Here is a 7331-nt window from a genome sequence, read left to right on the forward strand (position 1 = left end):
TTTAGTCTGTGTTTTGAAGCTTATATTAATAGGTCTTTGTTTGCTCTTTACATAAGTGTTTTATATTATTAATCCAATTTGTTTTCCATCGTTAGTCATTAAATATGTTAATGCATTTTTTTGTGAATGTAACCACTTCTGCTCTTTCATAGTATAAAACCTTTTGGAACGTTTCCTACTGGGTTAAAATAATATTTTAAAAGAATAGACAGTTCACTTTAATAAGTCTAACTCAATCACAAAGTCTGTACACTGACTGACTGACTGACTGACTGAATGAACACAACAACCATTTGTTTCAGAGAAGCCCCTCTCACTGTGATCACCTCATATTAAATGGCACACATTCTCTTCATAGTGCCGTCACTTGTTTTTCCTCATAAGGTGGTGTCTAAAACTTGCAAGTTAAGTAACTAATATTACGTTACCATGTACTGTAGTTTCATTCATTTAACTGTTCATATAAATTGTTTGATATCCACAACATCTTAAAATGTAACTTTACCATACATCAAAGAAAAAGTAAATTGACCTTAAAGTTATTAGTGAAATGGGAATGCTAGTCTCAATGGCTAGCTGACTGGCTAAACCAAATAAATTCATATCTATTAATTAAGATAAACAATAGCAGCCTTATGTATATTAATGACAGCTAATGCATCAGCAGTTCTAAAAAAAAAAAGTCAACGTACTGCTTGGTAAGTAATGGAAATGAATGTGTGTCTATGGGTTGAATGTAGCATGTTTGGAACTATTCACCGCTCGCACAACCCGGAAGCTGCTCAGAGAAAAGTCTCCGCCCACTTTACAACGGTTCGCTATGACAGTGTCGTCACTCTGTTGTTTCTACTGCTCTGCCCCCTCCCTACACCTCCCCTTTGATTTCAGGGTAGTATTATAAAAGTGAATTACATATTGTAACTGTAGGGGTAGCCCAGGAGCAAAATGATAAAACCTTATCTAATGTTGTTTTAATGAGTGTGATACACGTTAATAGCATGTAGAGGCTGCTATTGTTCAACAAGTGTCCCTACAGCTGGTTAAACTCCTCAGAATAACCCAAATTTGTGTTGTGGATTTGAGTGCGCTGGATCATTCAGCGCCTGTGGTTTGCCATGTACTCTAATGATTTATTTGATTTATGTCGTACATTACATAATTAATTGCCTCCTCCACCGCCGGCATTCATAAGAAATCCTTTGTTCCTGAAATCCTGAAATCAAGGGGACTGAGAGAGTTCCATACACTTATAGTCACATTCTTCTTTCTGTCTTAATGGCAGGTTTTGTATTCATTCAACAATGCACATGTGATTTAAAGCAATCAATAATAAACAAAACAAACTAACTAACTCATTAATGAAGTGACTTGAAACAGAGCAGAGGCCCTGATTGGCTCAAGAGGCTTTAGTCAAAGTCTGAATTTAGTCTAAGCTGAAAGTTTAGGGGAAGTTTTCCGTGGAAAAATGCAGCATGATTTTTTAATTCATGTGTTACCTTTCCAGAAATGGATTATTGTGAATACCAGTGCAAAGGAAATAATAAGATTTCATATTATTACATGATATTTTCAATTACTAAGCAGTACAGTGCCACAACAGGTTGTGTGGCAATCACACACCTCCAGGTTCCTGGGGTTTGTGAGTTCAAGCCCAACCTCGGGTGGCTGTCTGTGAAGAGTTTGGTGTATTCTCTTTGTGACTGTGTGGGTGTTCTGTGTCAAACTGTTTACGTTTGTGTGTGTGAGTGACTGGGTGAATGTGTGAAGTGGAATTTGAGCAATGCCACACACCACACACAAATCCTACATACTATACATGCATTAGTTCTATAATACGGAGCAAGTCCAAATGCAGCTTTGTGTTAACAATTTCAAATGAATTAAATAGACAGTTATGAGAAATAAACATTTATTTGTTGGTAATATGGATATTTCATTAGACAATTTCAGTGGAGCAAATCAAAGCCCTCCAACAGGATAATTATTTGAGTAATATTAAAGAATGTCTGGAGAGTGTTAACAATTACAGACAAATTTATGAACAACGAAAACATTTTTTTTGTATTTTCCCTTAAACAAACAGCATTTAAAGATATGTCAGAGAACTGTAAATTTGGTATTTTACTGAACACATGAATTCCAATATTATCCATTTTGTCATAGGTCTTTCTTAAAAATAATAATAAATAAAATAAAATGTATAAATAACCTTTTGTAAATAGACATACACTTTTTCACACGTGAAAACTGTTGACCTTTAACTAGTCGTCACCATCGTAAACACACTGCATGACCATACATTTGTAGACAGCCCAATTTATGAGTGGTTTCATCTAATTTAAATGTGTACCTGCTCATGTTTCATGTCTGTAGAATAGCATCAGCCAGTATAAATACTCTGGAGCAGCGGCACATGATCCTTAGGAAACCATGCTCAGTTCCAAAAGTTTGCCAAACGAGTAAAGTCACCCAGCATTGAGCTTGTCGGGCAGTGTAGCAAGGCTTTCTGTAGAGAAGGAGTTCCAATACTTTTATCATGATTACCTGGCTGGATGTGATTAAATCTTAACAGACTTCTACCAACGTTCGTTCTAAAGTCTTCCCAGAACAGTTCAGACTTTTACCACAGGAAAAAACTTTCATTTCAAAAGAAATGTTTGTGTCTAAAAACTTTTGGCTACACTATAAGAACCCTGTAGTAGCACCCAGTACTAAAAGACTGTATAAAAACGGTGCTGTAAATTTAATATAAACTAAATATTAAGATTTTTTTAATAAAAAAAACTCTCATACAGTTTCCAGGCAGAAGAATAAAAAGTGATATGACATGAAGGGACAAGAAGAGGAAACTGAAAATTGACTCAGCTCATTTTCTTTTTTTCTTTCTATGTTTTCCCAAACACCACCCTTTGTAACCATGGGCGCTTCTGTCTTCACATCTGCAGATACCTTACAACGGTCAGAGTCCAAAAAATGAATCTGCACTGCACTATATTTACGTTATACTCTCTAGACATTTTGAATCAAATCCCTGTCATGTCAAATACTTTTGAATAATTCTTTGCATGTGAAGTAGTGCAACTAAAAATGAGTCTACCCGAATAAATTTATTTTTACAAAAAATAAAACAGCTAAAATAAAAACACTGATAAAGATACATGGCATCTAAGAACATATCCACAAAAGTCTCAGGCCTAGTCCACTCTGTATGGACACTGTAAATTGAGGATATTAGTGTGGACTAGGCCTTAGAATTTGTCCTAATCTCAAAGGTTAGCGTACAGATCAGGTTTAAAAGTCTCCTTAAGTAATCTCTTAGACAGTTTTATATTTGTTTGGCAATGTTAACCAAACTGTACAAAGGAAACATATGTTTTCTATTAAATATAACAAAAATATCAATCTCATAAACAAGTCAGAGGCAGATGGAGCAGCTTAATCCTGTACTTGAGGAAAAGTATCTTAACTAACTGAGTAAAAGTTAAAAAAGAAAAATTAAACCCAATCTTTTAATTATATAACAAAACCATCCATAATGTTCTCCACTTCAATGTGATTCCTTTGTCAGTGCTGGATTGTGGGAATAGATACTTTTACTTAAGTAAATGGAAGTAACCACTCCACGCCTCTGCTCCTGGAAGCCACAAACCTGAATATTTTGTTTTCTTTTAGAATTTGAGGACAAAGAGTTAGTAATAAGTGATGCTCGTTAATGTTTGGCCCTCCCTCTTCCCTCATTCATTTCTCTAACACGACTTGACGTCACTTGCTGTTGTTTTTATTTTGTTCTGCTATTGTTCTGTTGATGATTCTGTCAGTCACACCATCATTGTGATTGGTTCCTCTGTAAAACAGAAAAAAGACATAAAATGTGTAGTTCGCTCAATCAGTTCAACCACTACCTCCCACCACACACACACACACACACTTACCACTTACTGTAAACATAAGGCAGCCCTAAGGCAAAGCTACATGTTGGTGCAGATTTCTTAACGTCTCCTCTACAGAGAAGACACTTTTTGTACATTTGACCAAGGCAGCAAATAGTAGAGAGCAAATTTTTTAGACAGAGATTTATATTTAGAAGAGTGAACACAGCGTGAAGGATGCAAAAAGTCTTCACTAATTGATTTTCTGTGAAAAAGACTGAAGATAAGAGGAATAAACTCACTCGCAGGGTCATCTGATTTCCTGTGAGTTGCTTTCCATTTCATGACGCTGGCCACAGTCACCAGGACAATGAGAACACACGTTGTGATGTAGAGAGCAGTGTAATTGATCAAATGAAGAACAGGAGGCCTGAAATCATTACAATAATAACAATTACTTGGCCTTCTGAAACATTTTTATTCCCAGACATTTAAAAAATGGTTTACGAGCCATACCTATCACTTAAACAAAAATAACTTTGTCTTAAATACATTGAATAATATTCAGTGTCAGAATAAATATGATTTCACTTCAGATATGATTTTGTGCTCAGTGCTTTTTGTAAATATCCATTGTTTTAGACCACTTCCTTTGTCCTGTTCATTGTGAAATTTATAATAATGTATAAGTCTTATAATGATTTCAAATTATTTAAAAATCTTCCAAGGACAGAGAGGTTGGAGGTTTTGTCTGTTTTTATGGGGAATGCTCCTTTACCTGATTCCATGGAAAGTGTTTTCTGTTGGGACTGGTGCTGGAGTTACTGTATAAACAAAAAAAAAGGCGAAAACCAATAAATAATAGACAGTACATAGTTGATAATAACATCCTTTAAAAGCTCCCACGTATTGTAGAAATTAATTGAGATTTTCTCACCAACTTCACACACAGTGTTTTTGAAGTCCGTGCAGGGTGAAAGGGTCCTATTTTCTAAAACATTACAAATGTAGACCAGAAATCAAACCAACTGCACTTTATTTGCCCACCTTAAAATTCCCCATCCATCCCTAGATATGGCTTAAATACATTATTGGACTTTTAAATGTTTTAAAACACTATATTTACCACCAATACTTTATAACCAATCATTAATTTTACCATCTTAATATATTAAAATGTCTTATGTAGACCCTAAAACAGCTTAAGTTATTTATGTATCTCTTCATATGCCTTAAACCACTGTTTGCCAAAATACATTTTTAAAATCCTATTTATTTAAATGCTTTAATGTCTTATATTGCTCATCCATTTAATATCCATCCATTAAAATGGCTACATAACCATAATAAAGTATATTTACTCCTTTTATAAAAATAGTTTTATGTATGTATCCACTAATATTAATTAAGCACTTACTTTTATCCCCTTTAGAACAGCTTTAACGTATTATGGCTAATGGCTAAATCCATTAAAATAACTTGCTGAGTATGTTTACCCTGTTAATATGATTTTATCCCTTGTTTACACCTTTTAACAAATTAAAACATTTTATGTGACCATTAAATATTGCATAAACAATTTATTGTATAAAGTAAATGAAAACTGACCACATTTTGAGCATCTGTCGCACTGAGTGCCTGCTTGACCTCCGTCACTGTAGGAACAGTTGACTTTGATGTACCATCCTATAAAGAGATACTATTCATTATTCACCATTATTTATTTTATTATTTAAAATATGCTATGGTGGGTGGCTGGTATTTCAGGTGGTAGCTAATTTGTCCCAGGTGGTGGATGTTACCAAGTGGATGCTGTGGTACTCCATGTCCTTAGCTGGATGTTACTTTTGAATCTTAATAATTGTGACTGAAGAATTTACAAAGTTTTGCATCCCATTGGTTCATAAGGTTCCAAATAAGTTAAAAAGCCATTGCTACTTCAGAAATATATGCAGTATTTCTAAGATTTGTCTTTATGATGCTAATGTATGAATATGTTCAATCAAGCTGTATAAAAAGCATGCATCGCACAATCATACCAAACAATCTGTTGGCTCTGTGCAAATGCCTTGAAAAATGTGGGATAAGGTAGTGGGAAAATATCTGTGCCCTGCGCCCAGTAATTCTGGGTAGGTTTCAGACCCACTGCTACCCTGAACTGGATAAGTGACCAGACAATGAATGAATTAATTAAATCTTTCAGAGTGCTCTGAGCCTAATGACACAGGGTATTGTCCAGTTGAAAAATCACACTGTTGTTGTGAAAGACCTCCTGAAGATATGAGTGCAGATGCTCAGCTGACAGGTCCCTGTAGCGTTCTGTACAGGATTGTATTAGGATTACTAACAGTCCTACGGCATACCAAGTTACATTCCCCACACAATCACGTCGCCACCATTGGCCTGTAGAACTCCAACTTTGCAACCATATATGTGGATTCCACCATAGCTGGTAAATGTTGCCTTCTGCTGGGCAGTGGACAGATCAACACCTTATATGTCATATAAGTGATCGTGTCATTGAACCGCCAACTGGGGGCACTTAATCAGTGATCATATGCCACCTGGCAGGTGTTTTTAATCCAGTGATTGTTGAGTGTATTTTGAAGATATGATGAAGCCTGAGTTAAATATATGCAGTAAATAAAATAACTCACCCTTGGGACACAATCGACAGCAGATGTTACTGCTGGTCAAATACTCCCTCTTTCCACACATCGCATTAGACTTGCAACACAACATTGCTGTTACTAGCACCTAGAAATATTAAAACAAACCAAGATGCATTCTAAATATATATATATATATTCTAAAGACCCTTTCACATTGTATATATTTTGACACCACAGCAAGTTCATTAATTCATTGGGCGCAATGCGGGGATATACACCCTGGAGGGGGCGCCAGTCCTTCACAGGGCAACACACACACATTCATACCTACAGACACTTTTGAATCACCAATCCACCTATCAACGTGTGTTTTTGGACTGTGGGAGGAAACCGGAGCACCCGGAGGAAACCCACACAGACACAGAGAGAACACACCACACACTTCATAGACAGTCACCCGGAGGAAATCCATGTGGACACAGGGAGAACACACCACACTCCTCACAGACAGTCACCCGGAGGAAATCCATGTGTACACAGGGAGAACACACCACACTCCTCACAGACAGTCACCCAGAGTGGGAATCGAACCCACAACCTCCAGGTCCCTGGAGCTGTGACTGCGACTCCACCTGCTGCACCACCGTGTCGACCAACACAGCAAGTTAAATCATTTAAGATCTAGGCAATATTTCAAATTACAAGAAATCTTTGAAGCTTGTCACTTTTAAAACCAGGAGATCAAGGGTTCTTTAGAGAGGTTGATGTTTTAATATGGTTCCTCTAAGAGGAAAAAGGCTTTTTATGTAAGTTTATCTATCGTAAGCTGAAAAAAATGATATAATCCACT

This window comes from Hoplias malabaricus, chromosome 5, assembly GCF_029633855.1.
Source record: "Hoplias malabaricus isolate fHopMal1 chromosome 5, fHopMal1.hap1, whole genome shotgun sequence".
Taxonomy (NCBI): Eukaryota; Metazoa; Chordata; class Actinopteri; order Characiformes; family Erythrinidae; genus Hoplias; species Hoplias malabaricus.